The 26,226-nt window shown below is 37.7% G+C and overlaps 1 protein-coding gene and 1 long non-coding RNA gene across 7 annotated transcripts in view; one reads left to right on the top strand and one right to left on the bottom strand.

The window, feature by feature from the left end:
* Positions 1–26,226, bottom strand: part of LOC144378612 (uncharacterized) — a 262,662-nt gene that overhangs the window by 138,062 nt on the left and 98,374 nt on the right. The gene's annotated exons all lie outside the window — the stretch shown is intronic.
* Positions 3,576–8,912, top strand: LOC144378611 (uncharacterized). The gene is made up of 2 exons (XR_013440457.1): positions 3,576–4,477; positions 6,448–8,912. It is a non-coding gene; the product is annotated as an uncharacterized LOC144378611 (long non-coding RNA).

Below are 26,226 nucleotides of genomic sequence, written 5' to 3'. Positions count from 1 at the left end.
TGTTCCAGTTTATACACACAGGGTTGCTCACTGCCTTCTCCCAATCCATGCATTACCCCTTCTTCCACAGTTGGAGCTTTGGCTTCCAACAACATAAATCTGTTTATTTGAACCTAAAATACACAAAAAGTTTCAGATTTACTATATCCATATCATGATGAAAAACATAACTATGAAGAATTCAATATTAGCAATTTTAAAAAATATTCTGAGGTGATATGTTACTAGCTTTTTATTGCTGCATAACAAGCTGTCTCTCAATTAGCAGTTTATTTTCTCACAGTTCTTTAGGTTAGAACTCTGGATAAAGAGCATTTGGGTTCTCTGCTTATGGTTTCACAAGGTTAAGTAAAGATGTCGTCCATAGTTTGGTTCTCATCTGACACTATAGGTCCTCTTTCAAGACCATTCAACTTGTGGCTGAATTAAGTTATATGCAGTTGTAGGACTGAGGTTCATAGTTTCCTATGGGTTGTCAGCTCAAGACCATTTTCATCTCCCTTAGAAGCTACATGCAGGTCCCTTCCATGTGGTCCCCTGAAGAAATCTTATGTAATATAACTTGAAAGGGTAAAGTTTCTAAGCTGGAAAGCTTGAATTAAAATGTAAAAGATTAGGTATTATTAAATTCCTCTGTTACACCCAGATTCCTGAGATAGTTAAGACAATGCCCTATTGGCCATTTAGCCTAGGGCCCTGTGCAGTTTGTCACAGGGCCCGAACCAATCAGTTTGAATGTGTATCCCGCTTAGGAGTGACCAATCACCCCCCCACCCTCCCCACCTGTTCCCGCCAATGAATGTGCTAATCACGTCTCAGAGTTGTTGTTCAATTTTCCTGTGCCTCATGATGATTTGTTCTGATGTATGCAAAGCCCACCGCCCTCTCCAGAAAGTGTACTTAAGCTCTGCTTGACCTCTGCTCTGGGCCCTGGGCTGCTCTCCCTTCTTGAGTGAGCACAGAGCCCCAGCGCGCTGGAATGGATCCCCAATAAATCCCCTTTTGCCAATTGCATGGAGCCAGTCTCTTGTGTGGTCTCTTTCTCCGACGCTCCGCTGGACCCTTACAAACTAAAGATGGGGATGACTATCCCATTCCCTTGCTCATACAACATAACCTAACAAGGGAAAAACTAACCCATCACATTGATGTGTTCCCACAATACTTGAGGAGAGATGATTTTACAGAGATTTAAGCTAAGGGATGGGAATTTTGAGAAAAAAAATTCTGCCTATCATAGTACATATTAAAAGTATGGCAGGGTGTGGTTGCTCAGCTATCAGGAGGGTGAGGCTGGAAGATTGTTTGATCCTAAGAGTTTTGAAATTAGCCTGGGTAAAACAGCAAGACAATGTTTTAGAAAAAAAAAAGTACATTGTTCAAAGGTAACTGGACTACTGCACTAGTTCCATTTTCATCAACAACCTGAACAATTTGGTTATCTGTTTGAATCACAGTGAGTTCACTGGTTTATGCTTGCATTTAATTTTAGAGACTTTCCTCTATCTTTGTTGATTTGTTTTTTAAAAAAATATACAACATTACTGTGTTTCCAAAAGTCAAGAATATAAAACTATACACATAAAAATATTACTTTTTCATCTTTCTCTTCTGTCATACCGCCTCTACCTAATAGGCAACTAATCAATTTAATTTAGTTTCTGGTTTATCTTCCCTGTTATTTTTGCAAAATTAGCTTTCAAAAAACCCATAAACCATATTTTCTTATTTCTTAGAAAGGTAGCATACTATAGAAGTTCTTTTATACTTAACATATTCCATAAATGCACCTTTACAGAGAGATTCTTTTTTTAAAAAGGGGCTGTGGCTCAGTGGTAGAGCACTTGCCTAGCATGAGTGAGGCACTGGGTTCAATCTTCAGCACCTCATAAAGAAAAATAAATAAAGGTATGGTGTCCATCTACAACTAGAAAATATTCTTAAAAAGATAGCCATGTGATACTACATGGTATGTTTGTGTCATCTTTTTATTCAACTTATTTCCTATATTTCTGTATTTAGGTGGTTTCTAATATTTTGCAATTATGAATAATGTTATAGATAGTATCCTTGTGCATATGTATTTTTGGATTCATGGGCTCCAGATGAGGCTGAACATCATGGTGGAAGGGCATGGAGGAAAGAAGCTCAGTATATGACAATCAGGAAGCAAAGAGAGAGAGAGAGAGAGAGAGAGAGAGAGAGAGAGAGAGAGAGAGAGAGAGAGCCCTTCCTTCATCAGGGACAAAGTATAAAACCCAAAGGCATGCCCTCAGGGGCCCACCTACACCAGCCACACCCTACCATATCAGTGGATTAAAGCATTAAATTAAAGCTCTCATAACTCAATCATTTTTGCCTCTTATTTTTTTTAAAGAGACGGGAGAGAAAGAGAATTTTTTAATATCTATTTTCCAATTTTTGGTGGACACAACATCTTTACTTTATTTGTATGTGGTGCTGAAGATCGAACCCAGCACCCTGCGCTTGCCGGGCGAGCGTGCTACCGCTTGAGCCACATTTCCAGCCCATCTCTGAATTTTTTTGCACTGTCTTACACATGAGCTTTTGGGGGGACATCTCATATCTAAACCATAACATTTGTCAAGTTTTAAAATTTTTGCTGATCTGATGGATTAGACAAAGTATCTTATTAGTTTTCAATTTACATTTCTCTTTTGATGAATAAATTTAGACATCTCTTTATATGTTTAGAGATTATATATAATAATTTGTTTATATCTTATGTTCACATTTTCTGTAGGACTTTGGTATTTTTCTTCAATCTTTAATGTTCTTTAAAATTTAGGGAGTTAGTACTTTATTTGTGATGTATGTTGCAAATATTGATTCTTAATTTGTTTGCCCTTTGCTTTTGTTGGTATTTTGTTTTGCCATAAAAATGTTTTGATTTTCATGTAGTGAAACTTATCCTCTTTTAAGTTACATCTGAATTTTAAGCCATATATGCATAGCATTCCTCCACCCAACCTATAGATCTCACCGTTGTCTTCCTCTAGCATAGGTCAATTTTTTTTAACACCTAAATCTCTTATTCATTTGGAATTTATTCTTGTGCGATATGATACATTGACCACATTTTTATCTTCATGAAAATTTCTATCAGGCACAGTGGTGTGCATCTATAGTTCCAGCTACAGGAAGGCTGAGGCAAGAGGATCATTTGAACCCAGGAGTTTAAGACCAACTTGGGCAACATAGTGAGATCCCCATCTCAGAAAGCACACACACATACATTTTCAATTCTGTGGAAAAATGCACTTAATAATAACTCAAAAAAATGGAAGATGTAAAATTATGTTCAATACGATCCCCACATAAATAGATAGAAAACAGAAGGAAATGCACCAAAATGTTACAAATATTTATGTCTGGTTAGTAGTATTATGGGGAGTTTAAAAGTTTTTCTTCAGTGTACTTTTTGTATCTTCAATAATGAACAGGTTACTTTATAGTCAGGAAAAAAAAAAGAGCAAATGTTCTTTGATTTAAAAAAAATGCTTGGCAGTCTGTAAAAGAGACTTTAAAATACCTATTAAATCGAAGTAAAAAAGAATAGGATCAATATATACTTCTCCCTCTTCTCTTTGCATGTCTTCTCTCTGCCTCTCATGTTTTTCTCTTCTATCTTCTCACTCCCCATGACTTACATAGCAGTAAAACATATGCAGAAAGTGAGCAAGCCTTCCACAGCATGCCATTTTATTGCAGCAAAAGCTACTTGGGGTTAATTCTTTCATAAAACACCCCTGCAGGAGAGAGAGACCACAATGAGGAGACCACAATGCTAATGGATAATGTAAAGCCCTGTGGCATACCAAACACTCCCTTCCCCTCAGCTAACAGTCATGAAATAAGCAACAGGTACCCAATTACAAGGCTTTCTCTGTGTTATCCAAGAGAGTGTAAAATTTCAGGTCCCTGCATTTTAGCAGTTGAGTGGTCAGAGGAGAATTATTGCTTCCTTTATTTTATGGCCCTCGTGAGTCCCCAGGATGTGCAGTTGAAAAACAATGCCAGATGGCTCCATAGGAGACACATCTAATGGTTCTCTGTTGTTCTTAGTCTCCCCAAGAAGAAAGCTTGCAGTGGGGTACTCTGGATTGCCACATCCAGCGGTTAATAATAACATCTGTTCAGTGTTCACAGTGTGCCCCGTGAGGTCTGTTTTACACATGCTTTCTCTTTTTTTGTTTTTTGGGTTTTTTTTTTTGTTGTTGTTGTTGTTGTTGCAGGGGGGTTACCAGGGATTAAACTCGGGGGCACTCGACCACTAACCACTCAGCCACATCCCCAGTCTTATCAACATATTTAGAGACAAGGTCTCACTGAGTTGCCTCACTTTTGCTGAGGCTAGCTTGGAACTTGCTCTCCTCCTGGCTCAGCCTCCACCTGGGATTACAGGCGTGCACTGGCCATGTGCTATCTCTTGAAATTAACTTTGCAACTCTACAAGGTAAGCACAATTATTATGTCATATATATAATTCATGTCACAGGTAGGAGACAAGTAACTCTCTCTAAATCAAGCAGCCTGGAGGGGGCAGAATCAGAATTTGAATCCATACTTTATAGGCTATAAAGTAAGTACTTTGAAAGACTGTTCTGATGCCACTGGGTGAAATATTAGTACCAAGAAACAATAGATTAACATATATCATTGTATCAATGAAACCTATGACATATCCACATGAGACAAGGTCTCCTTTGAAGATGTTTTTTTAAATAGCTTTTCTCAAAGAGGGTTCCATAAGGAAAGTAAACTCTACCCAAAAAAATGACTTAAATATTATCTTCTAATTTTTTTTCAAGGATGATGGCACATAACTAATAGCATTCTAGATGCAAGAGAGAAGTTAATTCTTTATATGTAATGGGTATCTGAAGGCTTATTTCTTATCCATCTCAAATTTGAAAGGGTAATAAATATAGACTGCAATTATCAGCTGAATCCCACCCTCCAGGTTCATTAGTAATGTCTGAGGGAGGTTTTTTGTTTTTGTTTTTTAAACTGGAGATTTTACATTGATGATAAAAGGTTAAATTTCTCACTATCCCAGAATCATGTCCTTTTTTTCCCCCCCTAAAGAGATTAACATTCAGGATAAGTGCTTGCTTTGATACTGATAACACTACAGTTTAAGGAGTATCTTTGTTCTTGGCTAGGTGACAATTTGGTTGTTTCCTGCTGGCTTTCATTTAAGCAAAACCCGCATAGTTAGTTATCAATGATTGTTTAATGCTCCAGAAAATATCCTCATGCTGGATTGTTGAATGCCAAAGAATGTCTCTTTTCAAGTAAATATCAAATATTCTAATAATATTTGCCCTTTTTTGTGGCAAGGGAAAAAAAAGCATAAACTTCATGGAAATTTTTTTTCAGGTAGTTTGTGGGATATCTTGTAGATTGAAACTTGAATTGAATGGTCTAAATGCTATCAACAACAGTGACAACATGAAAAATGTCACAGGGCATTCTAAATTCTCTTGTTTTCATTCTTGACTATCTGATATAGTAAGATGATGCCAAAATTCCTGAACTATTTTTTAATTCACCCTCTATTTAACCTCCAGCTACAGGAGGATGGTGATTAAAAGTATGGGCTTTAGAATCAGAGAACAGCACCTTCATTCCTAGGTAATGATACTCCACCCAAGGGTGCTTGGCAGGTACAGTAAACTATCAGAATAATCTTAAGTACTGACTTTAGAGCCTAAAAAGTATAGGTTCATTTATCATAGCACCTGGCCCAAAGACATACTATCATCATTCTAATTACAGCTATGCTTAATATTTATTGAGTGCTCAATAAGTGTCAGATAATATGCTAATAACTTCTATGAATTATTTCATTTACTCCTCACAGCCTCCTTATCAAGTAGATGATATTATTATTTCTGAAAGTGTAAAGTTTCTAAGCTGCAAAGCCTGAGTTAAAATGTAAAAGACCAGGTATTGTTAAGTTCCTCTGCTACACCCAGAACCTGAAATTCTTGAGACAGTTAAGACACCGCCCTACTGGCCATTTAGCCTAGGGCCCTGTGAAGTTTGTCATGCAAGCATACAGGGCCCAAACCAATCAGTTTGAATGTGTACCCTGCTTAGGAGTGACCAATCACCCCCAGCCCGAGCTGTTCCCACCAATGAATGTGCTAATCATGTATGAGAGTTGTTGTTCAATTTTCCCGGCCTCATGCTGATTTGTTCTGATGTATGCAAAGCCCCCACCCTCCCCAAAAAGTGTACTTAAGCACTGCTGGACCCCTCCCTGGGGCTCTGGGCTGCTCTCCCTTCTTGAGTGAGCCTGGAGCCTCAGGGCGCTGAATTGGATCCTCAATAAATCCCCTTCTGCAATTGCATGAGTCAGTCTCTTGGTGGTCTCTTCCTCTGACTTTTCACCAGACCCTTACATTTCCATTTTTTTAGGTGAGAAAACTGAGATGAAGAGAGGTTATACTCTTGTATGACAGAGTCTGGATTCAAACCTAGACAGTCTGACCACACTGCACGAATACTGTTCTGCTAGAAATGGTAACTATAAACCAAATATATGAAGCCTCTGTGATTCTCGCAAGGAACTTAAGGCACTAGACATTTAAGCAGACGTTTCTAACTTAAAGAACTAAACTCAGAAACCTTTCAATGGTGCTTATTGTCAGGACTAAGCAACAAGAGGAGCATCATTCATAATCAGTTACCACTCTCCTCGGGAAGGTAAAGTTTGAGAAAACATGTTTTTCCACCAGAAGCAGCAATGAGTCCATCATCAGTGAGGTGAAAATGGGAGAGCTGGTTCAGTTCCCATTCAAGGACTAATCCTTCTCAGCTTTCTCAATTTTCTTAAGACAGTATGTGGTAACTAATGTATTGGGCACACGGGCAGATGCTCTATATGTGATCTTCTGTGTTTTAAATGTACCTGTGTTTTGTTTTAATCAGGTATGGCAAGACGTACAGACAAGGAAATGACTGTTATGAAGGAAGAAGTTTACACTCACAGGTCCCTAGAAACAGCAGGCATGCATATAGCACATCACCCACGGCCACAAGGGAAAGCTGCAGGGTCAGCCAGGAGGTAGAGGAAGAGAAAAGCATATGCAAGAATCTTTATGATGGTTTTCCCAGGATAGGTCAGTGAGGCAGGGTTATCAGGATAGACAGGTTTAGGACCAGGTAGTCTGAATAATTTCCGTGGGCTCTAGGGCATAGGGACTCTCTCTCCTTGTCTAATAGTCACTAAGCCCCTCAGGGCCTGTGCTCCTACTTTGAGTGCCTGGGGGCTTAGCAACTTGGCCTAAAAAGGGAAATGGTTGAGGTTTGAGCTCTGGAGTGTTTGATTTGCATTTGAAGAGTACAGTTTGCTATCTCTAGGAATCAGCTAGCCCCAGGAAAGGCAGACTGTGCCCAGGAGGAAGGACCCCCAAGATGTCAAAGTATCAGAAAATAAGAGACAGAATTAATATACTCCAATTGAAGTGTCTTATTCTATTTGTCTCTCCCAAACAACTTTGTTCTTGGTCCTTCAGACTCTTGAAATATCTGGAATTCATGGCATCTTGGCTTGACATAAAATAAACAAGGAGGTCATTTCTGGGGAGCTCTGCTTTCTCCATGGCTGACTAGGCACCAATTTCTGCCCTTCTTTGTACTTATGAATCTTTGTGCTTTAACCATAGTTCCTGTTCAACCCCAAGTGTTGCAAATAGTTAGCAAAGGGGTTCAGGGAAATGACAAAAGGAGGGCAGCCTGTGCCCTTTTGGAAAGAGAGAGAGAGAGGAGAGAGAGAGAGAGAGAGAGAGAGAGAGAGAGAGAGAGAGAGAGAGAGAGAGAAGAAAATGGTATAGCTTGGTGTGTTTAGGCAGAGAGGGTCTGGGCAAGCAACCCCATATTTTCATCAGGTGCTGTTTGATATGAAAGGGCTCCTGAGGGACTAATGTCCTCCATGAGGGTGACAGGGGGACATCACCTGGGGTAGAAAAAAAATGTTTTTTTTTAAATGACTTTTTTATGTACATATGAAGTGTAAAATTAAATTGTCAATTCCAGGCTACCGAGAATATTTGGTAATAATAATATTGAGAAGAATAACAAAATAGACAAACTTTTGGTTAGACTAATCAAACTAAAAAGTGAAAAAAATCAAAATTAAGGGTTCTAAATAACTTTTAGAAATAAAACATTATATGTAATTTGTGCCAATAAATTAAAAAATCTCAACAAAATTGGTAATTTTACTTGTCAAATTATTCTTTAAGCATGTCATGAATGTTCCTGTCCTAAGGTTGTTAAACATCTGTTTTCTCTGACTGGAATATTCTTCACCCAGATAGCTGAATAATGTAGTTCTCTCACTGCCCACAGGCCTTTCTTTAAATTTACATTTTTGTGAGGACTTCTCTGGCCACTCAATTTAAATCCTGACCCTTCACACAGATTTTATATCTCTTTTCTCTTGTTCTTTAACAGTGATTACTGAAGCCAAATTTAAAGTTAGGCAGTCAGTGTAGTTAGGTAAATCGGGTCTAATATCGAGTGAAATCTAAAATGGAGGCCATGCTGAGAATGAATTCCCGGAAAAGTTGAGCAACTCTCGGGATGTTAATAAAGTCCAGGAAACAGCCCCCAACAGATTTGAAGATAGCCCATCCCAAAGAAATGTTAATGAACAGCAAACTTGAAGATGGTGACTCAGGAGTCCTTCCTGCCCAGATTACTTCTTTGGCCCACCTGTGTCCCACCCCTCAGGCCTTCCCACCTACATTCCATCAATTAAAGAACTATAAAATGGAGAGACAACGGCACTTCCACGGATTCCATCTCTTGGGTTCCCTTCTTCCTCCGGGAGAAGTCTTTTCTCCTGTCCTTTAATAAACTTCTAATTTCTACTCTAATTTCTACTCTGACCTTGCCTCAGCGTGCTTCTCTGGTGTTATTCTTCAACATTGGGGAAGCAAGGACTTGTCACCAGTCAACATCGGTAACAGTACTGTCTAACACACTATATATTTCACCCACTAATCTTGCTTTGTTGACTGCTTCTTTTAATGTAATTTATGATGGTGAAGTTTTTGTTTGTTTCTTTTGTTTTGCTCACTATTGTACTTTTATTAGCTAACTGCCTGGCACACTGAAAGTATTCATGAGTATTAAATGAATGAGTAAAAAAAAAAAAATCCCAATATTAAATTAAATTTGTATGTATGTATATGAATCACAATCAAATATAAGACAAAGATGATTTAGCATTAGAAAGATTTATAAAATAATTAAAGGGTGTTTATAATATTGAGAAATTTACAGAGAAATACCGGGTTTCTCTCATTAAACCAGAAAATTAAATCTCCCCCTCAAAATGTACAGAAGACAACTTCTACCTAATGAGATGAATCTACTAAAAATCATAGAAAATATTAGTTTAGATGATGAAAGTTTAGAAGGATTTCCATTAAGAAATAAGAAAAAGGAACCTGCAATTGAAGCCAGATTTAAAGTTAGGCAGTCAGTGTAGTTAGGTAAATCGTGTCTAACATCAAGTGAAATCTAAAATGGAGGCCATGCTGGGAATGACTCAGGGAAAACACAGGAGGACTCATGGAAGTGTCAGTGAAGTCCCGAAAGCCAAAGTCCACCTCAAAGAAGTGTTAATGAACAGCCCCCAACAGATTTGGAGGTAGCCCATCCCAGAGAAGTGATAAGCCCATCCCAAAAGTCCTTTCTGCCCTTTTGGCCCACCTGTGTCCCACCCCTCGGGCCTTCCAACCTACATTCCATCACCAAAACTACAAAAAGGGGAAACAACCGCACTTCCACGGATTCCACCTCCTGAGTCCCCTTCTTCCTCTGGGAGAAGTCTTTTCTTCTGTCCTTTAATAAATTTCTAATTTCTACTCTGACCTTGCTTCGGCATGCGTCTTTGCATCCGGGAAGCAAGAACTCGTCACCAGTCAACAGCGGTAACACAATCATCTACTTTCAAGTGCTAAACTGGAGTTCCTAACCAAAGGAGTAATACAAGAAAAAAAGAAGCATAGGATTTGGAAACAAAAGACAAAATTTTTGTTTGTAGATTATAGGATTACCTATCTACAAAAACGAAAGGAATATTCAAAAAACTTGTAAAATTAAGAGACTTTAAAAGATTACCTAATCTAAAATCAATAGACAAAAAGGACATTCTTACATACTAACAATAATTATTTAAAAATGTGAAACAAATTTTTAAAACTTTAAAAGACATTTATAGAGAATATATTGCATATGTTCAAAGGGCAGGGGATGTAGCTCAGTAGTAGTGCCCTTGCCTAGCATGTGTGAGGTCCTAGGTTCAACCCTCAGTATCACAAAAAAAGAAAAGGAATAATAAAGTGCATATGTTCAAGAACAAGCCAGACTTAGTTTATAAGGACAGGCCCTAAGTTACCATGAGACTAACGAAAGAGGTCTAGAATTTCCAGAGTGTTTTTTGGAGAACTTACTGATGCAAGTATGGTTTAGAGTAGCAGCAAGGCCAGTTGGATCCTCACAATTTGGGTCAGAAAGAGGGGCATTAAGGATTTCTATTAAGATAAGAAATAAGACAAGGGCGCCTGCCATGTCCTTAAATATTCATCCTAGAGGGAGTATACATGGTTTATCTTAAGCTAATATCAAAGAGTCAGGCACATTGCTGGTGCCAGGTTCATTGTAAAACCACACTATTGGTTTTGTCTATTTATAGTTTTCTGGGAAACTATGCAGGAAAACCAACTGGGGTTACTTTGGAAGAGTCACAGTGATTATAACTTAAGATGGTTGCAGTCATGTCAAGACAAATCCATACAATATAAAATAAAATAAAGTACAAACACAAAAATGAAATTGGGAGTTACACACCAGATCTTTAGGGAAAGATGAAAGGAGGAGACTGGAAAAGAAAACATAGAGATTAAAAAAAAAAATCCATGGAATAAAAGTTAATGCTTGCCCATTTTGGTGGTATTGTTACCGCTGTTGACCGGTGACGAGTTCTTGCTTCCCCGATGTTGAAGAAACCAAAGAAGCACGCCGAGGCAAGGTCAGAGTAGAGATTAGACATTTATTAAAGGACAGAAGAAAAGACTTCTCCCGGAGGAAGAAGGGGACCCAAGAGGTGGAATCCGTGGAAGTGCGGTTGTTTCCCCTTTTTATAGTTCTTTCAGTGATGGAATGTAGGTTGGAAGGCCCGAGGGGTGGGACACAGGTGGGCCAAAGAAGTAGTCTGAGCAGGAAGGACTTCATTATCACTTCTTTGTGATGGGCTATCTTCAAATCTGCTGGGGGCTATTCATTAATACTTCTTCCAGGTGGACTTTGGCCTAGGGCCTTTTCAGGACTTCATTAACATTCCATGAGTTGTCCTGTGTTTTCCCTGAGTCATTCCCAGCATGGCCTCCATTTTAGATTTCACTCGGTATTAGACCCGGTTTACCTAACTACACTAACTACCTAACTTTAAATCTGGCTTCAGTATTTATTATAGATATTCATTACATTCTCTATTTTGGGTGACCTCTCTTCCCCAAATATCAATTAATTCAGGAAGACATCTCAATAACCTCAAAAAAGATGTTACCAAAATATTTATGTTAAAATATCCCCATTGATTACTGAAAAAATTATCATCTAGTACTCGGGGCCAGTATAAGTAGTTTTAGAAATATTACAATGTCCTTAAATATACTATTCTCAGCCTTTTAGACATAATCTATTTTCTGGGCTTCTGAAGCACTTGAGACTAGATGACATAAATTACTGCAATTCCAGAGTTTCATTCTAGTAGAATGAACAGTGTATTATTCTCAGGTGGGCTTTTTGCAGAATCTACATACTAGTCTTTGAAGTTACAAGTAGGACAGAATGTTAAATGGCGGAGCAGAACTTGGCATGCCTGGAAATGTAGGCACATCTTCCAAATCTTGCTTTTCCTGTCTGTTGCTGACCTGTTTGGTGAGAGATCTTTGCCCAAACATTAAAGAAAGCTTTTTTTATTTGGAATGACTCAAAAGTTTATGGCACAGTGAGGCAGTCTTGCATGATTTCAAAATCCTGTGCTCTTCTCCATTTTGAATTATGGAAATTCTAGTGGGTGGAGAGAGAGACTTTATGTGCCTGGTTTTATTTTATCTAATTGTTCCAGAGTTTGTGTACTATTCAGAGTATTCTTTGGAAGTTCATTTATATGTTAATAACCACCATCCATGGGGCAAAATTGATATACAAATTATTAAATCAGTCTGTATGCATATTTTTTGGACAATTACTTTTTACAAATAATACCAGTCAATCAGACAACTATAATTACTTTGTGCCTTGCTAATACAGGTCTGGTAGAGAACTAACAGTTAGAGAAATACTTATTCGTCATTACGAGGGAGACTTTCTTGAATGGTTTATGGGCATAGGTTCTATTTAAATAATGAGAAAATTACCAGATTTCTTCACCAGATTAATACAAGTGTTTTGACCTAAAATGTGAACATTTTGGTTTGCTTTTTACCCGCCAATCTACTTTATAACAACTCTCAGCATGTATATGTAGGAGCTGTGCAAAGTCAGATGTGACTCAAGGGGGAAAAAAAACAAACATTAAGACAGATATCAAAGCAGGAGGGGGAATAAATTCAGAATGTTTTTCTCTAACCCTTTACTGAAGTGGTTAGCTCTCAAACAGAGTCACTGTTCCACAAAACGGTAAGGCAAACAAACTGATTTGAATTTGGCATTCTTCTCTGTTTGTGCCCCTCTCCTCTCTCTTTGCTTATAGTCCATATTCCATTGGTGAACAGTCCTTCCTTTCATAGTATTCCATATAGACTTGGGCAGTACCCAAGGCTTCTAAGTGATACTTTTTGCCACCCAACATCAAAATTCTATTTCTGTTGTGCTGAGCCCTGAGTTAACAGCTCTGGAATAAAGCAATTCCTTGCTAACTTACTAACGATTAGTGATGACTCTATTTGGGCCAGTCTGCAGAGGACGACTCTATAAAAGTTGTCTAGAGTTCTTTGCTCCCTGGGCCTCCTTACACATCCTTCCATCTCCTGCTAAAGCCAGCACCTTTTAGGAACCTGAGAGGTTGCATGGTCACATAGTAAATCTGGGATCAAAGTCTAAGGTAAGAACCAAGTCTATCAACCCTAGTATGATGGTTACTTTAACTCACACACCTAGGTGTAGGAGCCCTAAATATTGGGAAATGAGTGAATAGTAAGACTGACAAAGGATCAGGTAAGCTATGCATGTTTAAACCACAAATCCCTTTGGAGTCTCTCACTGGAAATGGTTTAAAGTGGAAACAATGATTGCAGCATTATCTACCTCTCGGATCCAAAAGTTGTCTTCTCAAAACAAAACAAAAGTACCAAAGAATAGGTCATGTTGACTTTGTCTTCCTGAGTGTTTTGGAGGACATGGCAGTAAAGAGATCACAGATAAATTATAATATTGGAAAAATGCTTTATGTGGCTCAAAGCCCTGAGAGCACTCTGAATGTCATAATAATTCTATAAAAGACTACCAGAGCTTCAGAGAGGATTATCCTGGGATTTGGGGAAGGGAGATACAGTGCAGTTACTGATAGCCACAGGAAGTCACCTTTTTTTTTTTTTTTGCAAATAATATTAGACAAACCACTCCAATATTTTATAAACAGAGAACAGTCAGAAAGAATATGGAAAATATTTTTAAGTGGATATTAAAAGATGAAATGGTTCTTGTTAAAATTTTGAAAGTAGTCATGAGGCATTTCCCTAGAATTCAGAATAAAGCTTGTATACCTAAAGTCTATTTGTTTTTAAGCTTCAGTTAAAGACTTTAGAGCCCACCTTTGAGAACTAAATCCAAAGAAAATCCATCAGGAAGGAAGATTATATAGTAAATATACAAATGTTTGGAATGAAGCTTTTCTTTTTCTTAGAAGTAATATGTACATGAAAGAGGATTGCCTACTAAATAGATCTGGATTCGACCCTGCTATTAAAACTATGTGTGGAATATTTTAGTTTTCTCTTGAAAGGTATGTGTGTACATGTGTATTTAATAAAAATAAATTGTATTATTTAGTATTTTTTTTTTTTGTCATGAATACTTGACACAAGCTACTTTTAAAGGAAAGGAGATTTAGAAGTTTGAAGTCCATGATTGGGAAGCCCCTTTGGGTTGGTGAGGATGGAGGATGGAAGCACGTCTTAGCCAGAGCATATATGTGTGTTGTAGAGCTTACATTGCCAAACAGGAAGTCAGAGAGAGAGAGACTGGATTCCCATAATCCCTTCTGAGCACACGCCCCCAGAGTCCTAAGAACTTCCCACTAGGACTTGCTTCCCAAAGGTTGTAGCACCTTCTAATAGCCTGGGTACCAATCCTTTAATCACAGTGGATTGTGGGGGACACAAACCATTTTTAAACCATAGCACTCATAAATAGTGAAGTGGATCAAAAATTTTTAAAATTCAGGTGATTTTATTTTCATCTATTATATAGTCATGGTTGCCCAATTCCCACTGCAACCTTACATTCTGAGATGTGAGCACATACACACCCAACAGAAATTGCCTTTAGGGTGCAGTATCATATGTTTTAAATTTTTTTTAATTTGTTCTAATTAGTTACACATGTAGTAGAATGCATTTTGACACAAATGGAGCACAACTGCTCATTCCTCTAGCTGTACATGGTGCAGAGTCACACCAGTAGTGTAATTACACATGTATATAGGGTAATAATGTCTGTCTCATTCCACTATCCTTCCTATCCTCATGCCCCCTCCCCTCCTCTCATTCTCCTCCGCACAATCAAAAGTTCCTTAATTCTTCCTTATTCCTCCCACCATTATAGATCAGCACACGCTCATCAGAGAAAACATTTGGCCTTTGTTTTTTTGGGATTGGCTTATTTTGCTTAGCATGATATTCTATAGTTCTATCCATTAACCTGCAAATGCCATAATTTAATTCTCCTTTAAGGCTAACTAATATTCCATTGTGTATATGTACCACATTTTCTCTATCCATTCATCTGTTGAAGGGCATCTAGGTTGGTTCCATAGTTTAGCTATTGTGAACTGAGTTGCTATAAACATTGATGTGGCTGCATCACGGTAGTATGTCGTCTTTGGGGTATAAATTGAGGAGTAGAATAGCTGGGTCAAAGGGTGGGTCCATTCCAAGTTTTCTGAGGAATCTCCATATTGTTTTAAAGAGTGGTTGCACCAATTTTCAGTCCCACCAGCAATTTATGAGTGTACCTTTCCCCCCACATCCACACCAACCTTTGTTATTGCTTGTATTCTTGATAATTGCCATTCTGATGGAGTGAGATAATATATTAAAGTAGTTCTGATTTACATTTTTATAATTGCTAGAGATGATGAGCATTTTTTCATATGTTTGTTGATTAATTGTAATTCTTGTGTGAAGTGTCTGTTCACTCCCCCCCCCCCTTTTTTTTGGTGTTTTTTGAGTTCTTTGTATATCCTGGAGATTAGCGCTCTGAGGTGTGTGTGGTAAACAAACCCTCGTAAATATGGTTATCTCATACTGGCAAATGTGCCAAAAATGTACATTGGAGAAAAGACAGCCTATTCAACAAATGGTGCTGGGAAAACTGGAAATCCATATGTATCAAAATGAAATTAAACCTGTATCTCTCACCATGCACAAAAATCAACTCAAAATGGATCAAAGACTTACACACTAGAACAGAGACCCTGGGCCTAATGGAAGAAAAAGTAGGCTCAAATCTTCATCATGTCAGCTTAGGACCTGACTTCTTTAACAAGACTCCTAAAGTGCAAGAAGTAAAATTAAAAATCAATAAATGGGATGGATTCAAACTAAAAAGCTTCTTCTCATCAAAGGAAACAATCAAGTATGTGAGATGAAGGCAATATCATATGTCTTTATTTCTCCTTTTGAGAAAATAGGAGATAGACTGTGAAGATGGAATAGAACATACTATGCTGAAATTTGTCACTTTGATATATTTATTATTTTTAGCTGAAAGCCATGGGGAAACAGCAGATGCAAGAAGGACTTTATGCTCCCCACCTTCTATTTCAAATCAGGGTATAAATTTCCCATGAGAAAGTTGACCTCCCTGTACCAGGAGGTGAAGAACATTCTTATCATCAAAGATGGGGAGTTGATGCCACCATATGTCTCTGTACAAACAACCTTTACTAAAATAACTCATCTTGTTTGGTTTCTCCCATATATTTTCTAGTTACTTTCCTGTAATTTATCATAGCCAAAACTCCTCTTTTCTTTGTCTTGTCATGTCTCTATTATTTACTGCTCTTTTTAGAATTATATATTAGACCCATGTCGTTGAAATTGTACTTTTTTCTCTGAAGCCCCTATTCCAAGTAAAAATATTAATATCAAATAAATATATAGGCTTCTTTTTCTGTTAATCTGTGTTTTGTAAGTTCAATTCATAGGCATCAGTCACAAAACATAAGAAGGTATAAAAACATCTTTCCTCCCCTACAACCACAAATACAACAGATTTAGATGTGAGCTTAAAGTTATTTCAGGAAATTTTTCAAATAGAGAAAGTGTTGATCCATACTTCTGTCCCCCTCCCCCAAATTATTACCTTAATAGCTATTCTTAACCTGGGAAGAAAACAGAGACCAACTACTTAATAAAAAAGGGGAAGAGGGGTTTCTTGCTGTCTCACATCATTGAAGAGTCATTTGGATTTAACCATAATAAGATCAAGGAGCTTTAAAAAAATCATTGGAACTTAATCTGTCTTTCCAACTCATGGCTGTATTTTATTTATTGATTTGTTCTGCTCTTAGGCAGACTCTTCCTTATGATATCAAGATATCTACCAGAATATCAAGCTAATATCTCTATCAGTATGACAACTCTAGAGGTTCCTTTGAACCCAGTTGTTCTTATTAAAAAAAACTAAGTCTCATTAAGCCAACACAGAACCATTAAATCCATTGCCATAGCCATAACCATAGCCATCAGGAGATTAGTATGATGATCAAAGTTATGATATACACTGAGTGGCTAAAACTAAGTCATTTGCCACTTCCTGGAGCTGAGGGTGGGTCAGCTCCACACAAATCACATGTCTAAGTATAAAGGAAATAAAAGGAAAATAAAAGTATTAATATCAAAAGAAGAACAAATAGATTCTCCACAGATAAAAATAACAGTTGTCCACCATTTTCCCACACATAACCTAATCCCATCTATTGTTCCTTCTCTAGAAACATACCCTACTGGAAACTAGGAGATAGACTGGAAATCTAACAAATCCTACTGGAAACTCATATTTAGCAATTACAATAATAAGTACTACCTGGGAACATGTCCATTATTATTATTTTTTATATATTAAATCTGTTAAGGCCACATAATAGCTATTATATAACTAGACAAATGATGATGCTTTCAGTCATCATTCTGATCATAAACAATTTTAGGTTTAACAATAACAGAAATTGTTTTATAACATAACAGCAAATCCTATGCTGGGCTATGTGATTAATTCACATGCTCAAAAACTGAAGTGCAACATTAGTGTTATCCTCAGAATGTCAAGATGGCCATTAATATGACAGTGGACAGATGAGGTATTGTCTCCTCTTGTGATTCTGTTTTGGAAAAAGGAAAAATTTTACCAAAGGTGTACCCTCTCAACATATCTATATTTTCTTTCACATATCAGTCCCTGAATTGTATCCCATAACTGTTCCAGAAACAACCATTGGCAATCATTAGTCTGTACTTAAACCATCAGATTCAACCTCTGGAATTGCTTCCCAGTATTCATGGATAGATGGAGGTGGGAGATACTTGCGTAAAATTGAGGTTTCTATTATGAAGAAATAAGCGAAAAATAGATGCTGAATGGACATAAACAGTTCTATGCCTTCATGGCAAGTGTTAACTAGAAAGGATTTTGAATATCATTTTAGATACATCCATTTTTACATATGAGGTATGTATCCAGGACTTAGAGATTTAATGACATACATGTTTACAAACTCTGCATAGTTGTAGTTAGAACCCATATGTACTTGTCTTCCTTCATTAACTAGATTGCAACCTTTGTGAAGTGGGGGATGAAGTCTTTTGCATTTGTGTTTCTATATGCAACACAGTGGTTCATGTGCCAGAGTAGTGGTTCAAAGTATATATTGTTGATTTTCTTTGATGGTTTATATTTGATAATGTTTTATGTATAGACAGCAAATTAGCTGTTATATGGCCTTAACATATTTAATATATACAAAATAATAGCCAATATTCTAAGACTTCTGATTCAGAAAACATTTACCATTTCTTGAACATCACATAATTTAAATTATCTGATCAGCAAAGAAGCTCTTAAATGGTAAAACTGTGTTTGGTCATAGTGATATGAGAGTCTATGTAGAAAATTCAAAAGAATCAACAATAGCAATAGCAAAACCCCCCTAGTACTAATAAGTAATGATTACAAGGTTACAGGATACAATTTCAACATAAAACAGTTAATTATTTTCCTAAACACTAGCAATAAACAGCATATAGGAAAATTCTGTTATTGTTAGAACCCCCAAAATGAAATATGTAGGCATAAATCTAACAAATTATATTAGCACGCCCAAAATGAAATATGTAGGTATAAATCTAACAAAGCATGTACAAGATCTACATGAGGGAAACTGCAAAATTCTAATGGAAGATTTTTGGGGTGGGGGTGGAGAGTAATGGGCATTGAACTCAGGGGCAATCAAGCACTGAGCCACATCTCCAGCCCTATTTTGTATTTTATTTAGAGACAGCGCCTCACTGAGTAGCTGAGTGCCTCACTTTTGCTGAGGCTAGCTTTGAACTTGCTATCCTCCTGTCTCAGCCTCCTGAGTCACAGGCTTGCACCACCCACCATGCCCAGCTCTATTGAAAGATTATTTTTTAAAAAATGAATAAATAGAGGGATACTTCATGTTCATTGATACAAAGACTCAATATTGCCAAGGTGTTAGTTTTCCCCAACTTGATCTATAGATTCAGTTCAATCCAAATCAAAATCTCAGCAAGTTATTTTGTAAATATTAACAAACTGATTCTAAAGTTTATATAGAAAGGCAAAAGACCCAGAAGAGCCAACACAATATTAAAGAAGAACAAAATTGGAGGATCTGGCTCTACCTGACTTTGAAATTTACCACGAAGGTACAATAATCAGGACAATGAGGTCCTGGTGAAAAAATAAACAAGTACATCAATGGCACACAGTAAAGAGCCCCAAAATAAACCCACATAAATACAGTCACCTGATCTTGGACAAAAGAAATACAGAAAAGAGAATCTTTTCAATAAATGGTGAAAACATTCACGTGCAAAAAAAAAAGACATGGACTTTACACATTTCACAAAAATTAACTCAAAATAGATCACTGACCTTAATGTAAAATGCAAAATGTAAAAATTCTAAAAGGTAACAGATTAAAAAAAAATTTAGATGAGAATGAATATCATGCTAAGCGAAATAAGCCAATCTCACAAAACCAAAGGCTGAATGTTTTCTCTAATATGCAGATGCTAATTCACAATAAGGGGGGGGGCACTAGGGAAGAATAGCATTACCTCAGATTAGGTAGAGGAAAGTGATGGGAGGGAATGGGGATTGAACTCAGGGAGCACTCAAGCACAGAGCTACATCCCAGCCCTATTTGGAGATGAAGGCATAGGAAAGATAATAAAATGAAACAGACATTATTGCTGTATTTTATATATGTAACTGCATGATTCTGCCACATGTGCACTCAGAAAAATGAGAAATTATATCCCAGCTATGTATAATATATCAAAGTGCATAAATGCATTCTACTGTTATGTATAACTAATTAAAATTTTAAAAAAATTAAAAAAAGAAACTAAAAAGAAAGTTGAATAAAAAAAAATCTAGATGATATTGAGTTTGGTGATGACCTTTTAGATGCAATACAAAAGGCCCAATCTCTGAAAGTAATCATTGATAATGTGGATGGTGGATGTTATGGTTTGGATTTGGATACCTCTCTGCCCCCTGCCACAATTCTTGGGTTAAGAAATGCAGCAATGTTCAGAGATGGGGCTCTTAGGAAATTATTGGGGTATGAGAGCTGTGACCTCATCAGTGGATTAATCCATTTTATGGATTAATAATTTGAATGGAACTACAGGCAGGTGTGTGGCATGGATGGAGAAAGTAGGTCACTGGAGGTGTGGCCTTGGGGACTATATCTGTCCCTGACCCCTTTCTGTGTTTCTTTCTGCTTCCTAGCTACCATGAGTTGAGCAACTTTCCACTGCCGTACCCTTCTACCATGATGTTTCTGCCTTGGAGACAATTCATCATGGACTGAATTCTCTGAAACCATGAGCCAAAATAAATCTTTCCTTCTCTAAGTTGTTGTTGTCAGGTAATTTGGTCATAGTGATGAACTACTGACTAACACACTAAACTTTATTAAAATTAATTTTTTATTTCTGCAAGACACTGTCAAGAAAATGAAAAATATAACCTACAGACTAAGAAAAAAATATCATATAAACACATATCTGATAAAGGACTGCTATCTAAAATACACCAAGAACTCTTAAAACTTATTATTAAGAAAACAAATAAACCAATTAAAAATGAGCCAAAGAATTTAACAGACATCGCACTTGAAGAAGATATATAAATGGCAAACAAATTACGAAAATATGCTCCATAGCATATGTCATTAGGGAAATGCAAATCAAAATAATAACAAGATACCACTACACACCTGTTTAAATGACCAAAATGCAGAACACAGATAACAACAAATGCTGCTGCAGCTGAGGATCAACAGGAACTCTCATTTATGGCTAGTGAGAATGCAAAATGGTACAGCCAATTTGGAAGGCAGTTTGTTGGTTTCTTATGAAACTAAACATACTATTATTATATGATGCAGGAATTGTGCTACTTGGTGTTTACTCAAAGAAGTTGGAAATTTATGTCTATACCAAAAAATGCACACATTATGTTTACAACAGCTTTACTCATAATTGCCAAAATTACAGAAGCAACCAAGATGCCCTGCGTAAGTGAATGAATAATAAACTGCAGTACATCTTATATAATGGAATATTATTTAGCACTAAAAAAAAAATTAGTACCAAGCCATGAAAATACATAGAGGAAACTTAAATCTGAATTTAATATAGTCTTAATAAATTTTTTGGTCCTATAGAAAAATATCTGAGTCTGGGCAAATTTAAAAAGAACAGAGATGTATTTCTTACTGTTCTGAAGACTAGGAAATCCATTATCCAAGGTCTGTACCTTGAGAGAGCCTTCTTGGTATATCTAAACATGGTGGTAAGTATGCATCATGAGAGAGAGAGCAAAAGATCAAACTCACAGCTCTGAGTCCTTTTATAATCAGCATAATACATTTTTAAAGGGTTAAGCCCTCATATATTAAATCCCTCCCATTAGGGCCCACCTCTCAACCCTGTTGCACTGGGGACCAAATGCACACACACTTTGGAGGATACCCACAAACCAAAACATTTCACCCCTACCTCCTGAAATTTATGTCCTTCTCACATGTAAAATATGCCCATTTCATCCCCCAAATTCCAAAGTCTTAACTAATTTCAGCACCAATTCAAAAGCCCCAAATCCAGAGTCTTTTCTAAATTGGATATGGGTGACTATTCATCCTGAAGCAAATTCTGCTCCAGCTGTAGGACTGTGAAATTAAGCAAGTTATCTATTTCCAAAATACAGTGGTGGGATAGATATAGAAAAGACATTCCCATTCCCCCCAAAAAACAACAATAGGCAAGAAGAAAGGAGCAACTGGTCCTAAGTAAGTCCAAAACCCAAGAACAAAAATAATACTAAATCTTAAGACGTCAGAATAGTCTCTTTGACTCCACATCCTGCATCCTGGGTACACTGGGGCAGGCTTTGGGTCTCCAAGGCCTCAAACAGCCTTCCCCTGTAGTTTTTCTGGTCTCAGTCCATCAAAAAGCTCTCATAGGTTGGAGTTTTGTGCTTGAGGATTTCTTCTGACTGAAGCTGCATGCCATGGACCCCATAGTTGTTTGGTTTGTGGGACTGATCCACTTCCACAGCTCCACTGGGCATTGCTCTAATTTGGTTCCCTATGGTGGCTCCATCCCTGCAATAAGTTTCAGTCCTGATGCATCCTTTGGTGGAGGCTCTTGTGTCATTATAGCTCATATACTCTGTTATCTGCACAGTCAGCACCACATGGACATAACCAAGACTTAGCACTTGTGCCCTTCAAAGAAAATGGACACAAGCCTCACCTGGACCTCCTTAAGCCATAGTGTGGGCTGGCCTAGAAACACTTCACCAGTACCAAAGTGGTCCTGGGCAGCAAATCCTGAAGTCCCACAGGCTATTTCTGGAATACTCGCCTTCAAGTTCTATATTTGCCTCAAGCACCTCTCAAATGCCTTTGGGGGTCATTCTCACGATGTCCATTTTTCTTGCACATGCTTGATTGTCCTTTTGTCATATTATAACACAGCACAACAGTTCTTGCCAGATGCTGGAGCAAGAAGTCTTGAACTTCTCTGCCTCCAGAACTGTGATCCAAACAAACATCTATTGTTTACAAATTATCCAGTCTGTGGATATTCTCTATAACAGCAGAAAATGTACCAAGACAAGCTATGGTACAGAAAACACATATAATAGAATCTATAATCACCCTAATTAAAAAGTACAATCAGAAAACCTTATATATGAAGCATCTGTCTTATACAGTGCTTGACAATTTAGTGGATTCAAATATTTGTTATTAATGTGACTTAGGCCGTATTCTCTCTGCCCATGCCAGACTCCCATAACTGTTTCCTCCAGATATTTGTGTTTTTAATCTCATCACTTCCTGGTTCTAAATCATAAAGTAAGACTTTACTAGATTTCAGTTTTACCTAATTCATACCCTTCCTGCTGCTGAGATTTCCCTAGATAAATGGAGCTATATATCCATTATTATGTTGTACATGTAGATAGACTACATTTATATATTCTGATACCATATTTTATAATGTAAAAAGACATGCAAGGGGGCTGGGGATGTGGCTCAAGCGGTAGCGCGCTCGCCTGGCATGCGTGCGGCCCGGGTTCGATCCTCAGCACCGCATACCAACAAAGATGTTGTGTCCGCCGAGAATTAAAAAATAAATATTAAAAAAAAAAGACATGCAAGCAGTAAGAATCTTATAGAGTTGAAAGGTTAATTCTTCTATCAACCTCAAAGCTTCCCCTCAGTTATATAACAGTAGGGAACTTATCACAGAAAAGTACTCCTTGGATACTGTTTTAGTCAGCTTTTTTACTGCTGTGACCACAAGATCTGAAAAGTACAACGTAGAAGAAGAAAAGTTTATTTGTGTCTCATGGTTTCAGTGGTCTCAGTCCATAGATGGCCAACACCAATGCTCTGGGCCCAAGGCAAAGTATAACATCATGGTGGAAAGGTGTGGCAGAGGAAGGCAACTCAGGACATGGCATCAGGAAGCAGAGAGAGAGAGAACACTCTGCTCAACAAGGACAAAATACGTAAGCTAAAGGCACACCCCCAGGGACCCAATCTACTCCAGTCACACCCTACCCTTCTAAAGTTATCACCCAGTTAACCTAATCATGGCATTAATACACCGATTGGGTTAAGACTCTCATAACCCAATCATTTCACCTCTGAACTTTCTTATACTGTCTCACACATGAGCTTTTGGGGGACACTTCACATCTAAATCATAACAGATACCTAGAGTAATAATCTCATTAAGAATGTAATAAGAAGAAAGTACAGACAGAATATCAGCAGCAAACAAGATAACAAGATATGTCCCATCCTCCTTTACCATTGGTAAAGATGTATATAAACTCTCCACTTCTTTTATTAGAACAGTGAAATATGTGGAGCAGAGTATTTTACCATGTATAACTTTCTATAAGGCCACAGCAGCAGCTGAAACAAAATTCCTAAAATACTCAGTAGCAAAATGTGGGCAATACAGCAAGGACTATGTAGTCGACAGCCCTGAATTTGAATTCTTATGTCAGTTAGTAACTGTAAAATCTTGAATAAGTTCCATAGTCTTTCTGAATCTTAGTTCATCAATCTTAAAAATAAGAATATACATATTGTGTTGTCAGTGGGGTTTTACCACAGTGCCTGGTACAAAGTAAACACTCATGAAATGGGTGAATTAAAGCACAGGCTATACTGCTGTCAAAGGGGCCCCAAAACTAATGGGTCAAACAGTGATTGATTTCTCTCACTTAATAGTCCCAAGTTCTTGGCTGTGCTCTATTTGGTAACTTCCTCCTGGGACCCAGATTGGTTTTGCTATCCTTTGAGTCACGGATACTGCTGTAGTTGTAGAAATTATATCACCAGTGGAACAAGGGAAAGAGGGAGTCTCAAGCAAGCAGCTTTATCCTTAAGGAAATGATGGTCAAATTCTCCACATCCTTTCTACTCACGTCCCATCAGCAAAACTTAATCTTTTATAGACCACATCCTGCTTCAAAGGATGCTGAGAAATAAAATTGGGCAGCCACATAACCAATCAAAATTCAGGTTATCTCTAACTAAATGGAGGTTAGCCATTCCAACTAGCTATTTTTATTGCAGTAAACACCATAAAGGATGTTCCAGTGAAGACGTCAGCATATGGGAGGTATACCACAAAGTACATGAATATCTTGAAAGATGATTAAAATTCAGCAATTGCTAATCCCAGAGCTAAAAATATTCACAAATACATGCATTTAAGCAACATTTATTAGGTTTGAATAGTTAAATCTTCAATCAGCAGAATCACACACACTTGGTTCCTGGGCGACATTTGAACAATACAAAGAAACAACATCAGTTGCTTGGGTCTGATGATAGTCATGGTGTTGTGTTGCCCATGATTCAAGGCGAGTCCAGAAATCTTGGCCTTCCCTTCAGGCCTTCCACAGTGCATTCTGCCTTGGCTACTTTATTAAATATTTATCCTCTCCTGAGTATCTATATACTTAGTCAAGTACATCATGCACAGCCTCCTCCCTAGATCTTCTAGCATTCTCCCCTAGGAAGTTGGGCCTTGTCTCCTTATATTTCCAGCTACTAGCTAGCTTGCTACAAAATAAATCCAGGACCTATAACTACATGGTGCTGACAATCTGAGTTTGACTACTCTCTGGTTTTGCACTTCCACTTTCTACCAGATAAAACTAACTTGGATATTAATGCCATCCAGAAGCAAGCTTACTATGCCTTTTAGGCTTGCCATGATATGCACGCTCAACCTATTAGAATTCAGTGTCCTTTAAGTGAGGTAAAAAGGGAGACTTCTCCCTGCCAAATCCACTAATCCTTTTACTGGCTTCTTTTCCCTACCGGTCTCTGTCAATAAGGTCACAGTTTGCCTTTCAGTTACACTGAACTGCGTAGTGACTGCAGTAGAGGGGAAGCATCAGGTAAGGAGAGTCAGGGGTTCCTTAAGAGCAAAACCCCAGCTTTAGAGAAGGAACCTATCAAGGTAGTGACCTAGGACTGGAATGCACTTGGCTAGACACTAAATTCCATGACAGAAGGAATTATATCTATTTGTTCACTAAATATTTCCAATTCCTAGCACAGAATTTAGCATCCCATATGAGCCAATTTTACCAATTACACGAATGAGGTACTAAGCAGGAATGTGAATACAAAGAAGGGAGAGCCTTGTTATGATAACGAAGACTGAAGCTACACCAAATACTCCCTATCTGCCAGCCAACATCTCCTTATAGAAGAAATCTACCCACACCACCAAGTCTTGTTCCACAGCTAGACCCCCAGCAGGATAAGCTACATAATTTTCAGAACCCTGTTCAAAGTGAAAACATGATTGTTCAAAAATTAAGAATTTCATGACAGTGACAATACATCATACAAGGGGGTGTGCAGAGCCTTTCTGAGCCTGGGATACTACATGACTCCACAGGTTTCATGCCCATGAAGTCACCAGCCCAGCAGCCCTGTTTACATAAGTAAACCTGTTTCCCAGGCCCAGCTGACCCAAGTAAGGTCAATTAGACCCTTTCTGGAGAACTGATCTAAGATACAGAGAAATTTAGACAGAGGAAGATAGGAACTGAGCTCCAAGCACATGGGGCCTTAGAGCTGGCGGTAATTTTCAA

This window comes from Ictidomys tridecemlineatus, chromosome 6, assembly GCF_052094955.1.
Source record: "Ictidomys tridecemlineatus isolate mIctTri1 chromosome 6, mIctTri1.hap1, whole genome shotgun sequence".
In the NCBI taxonomy this organism is placed as follows: Eukaryota; Metazoa; Chordata; class Mammalia; order Rodentia; family Sciuridae; genus Ictidomys; species Ictidomys tridecemlineatus.
The sequence above is the reverse complement of the archived record's forward strand: the minus strand, read 5'-3'. Positions and strand labels throughout refer to the sequence as shown.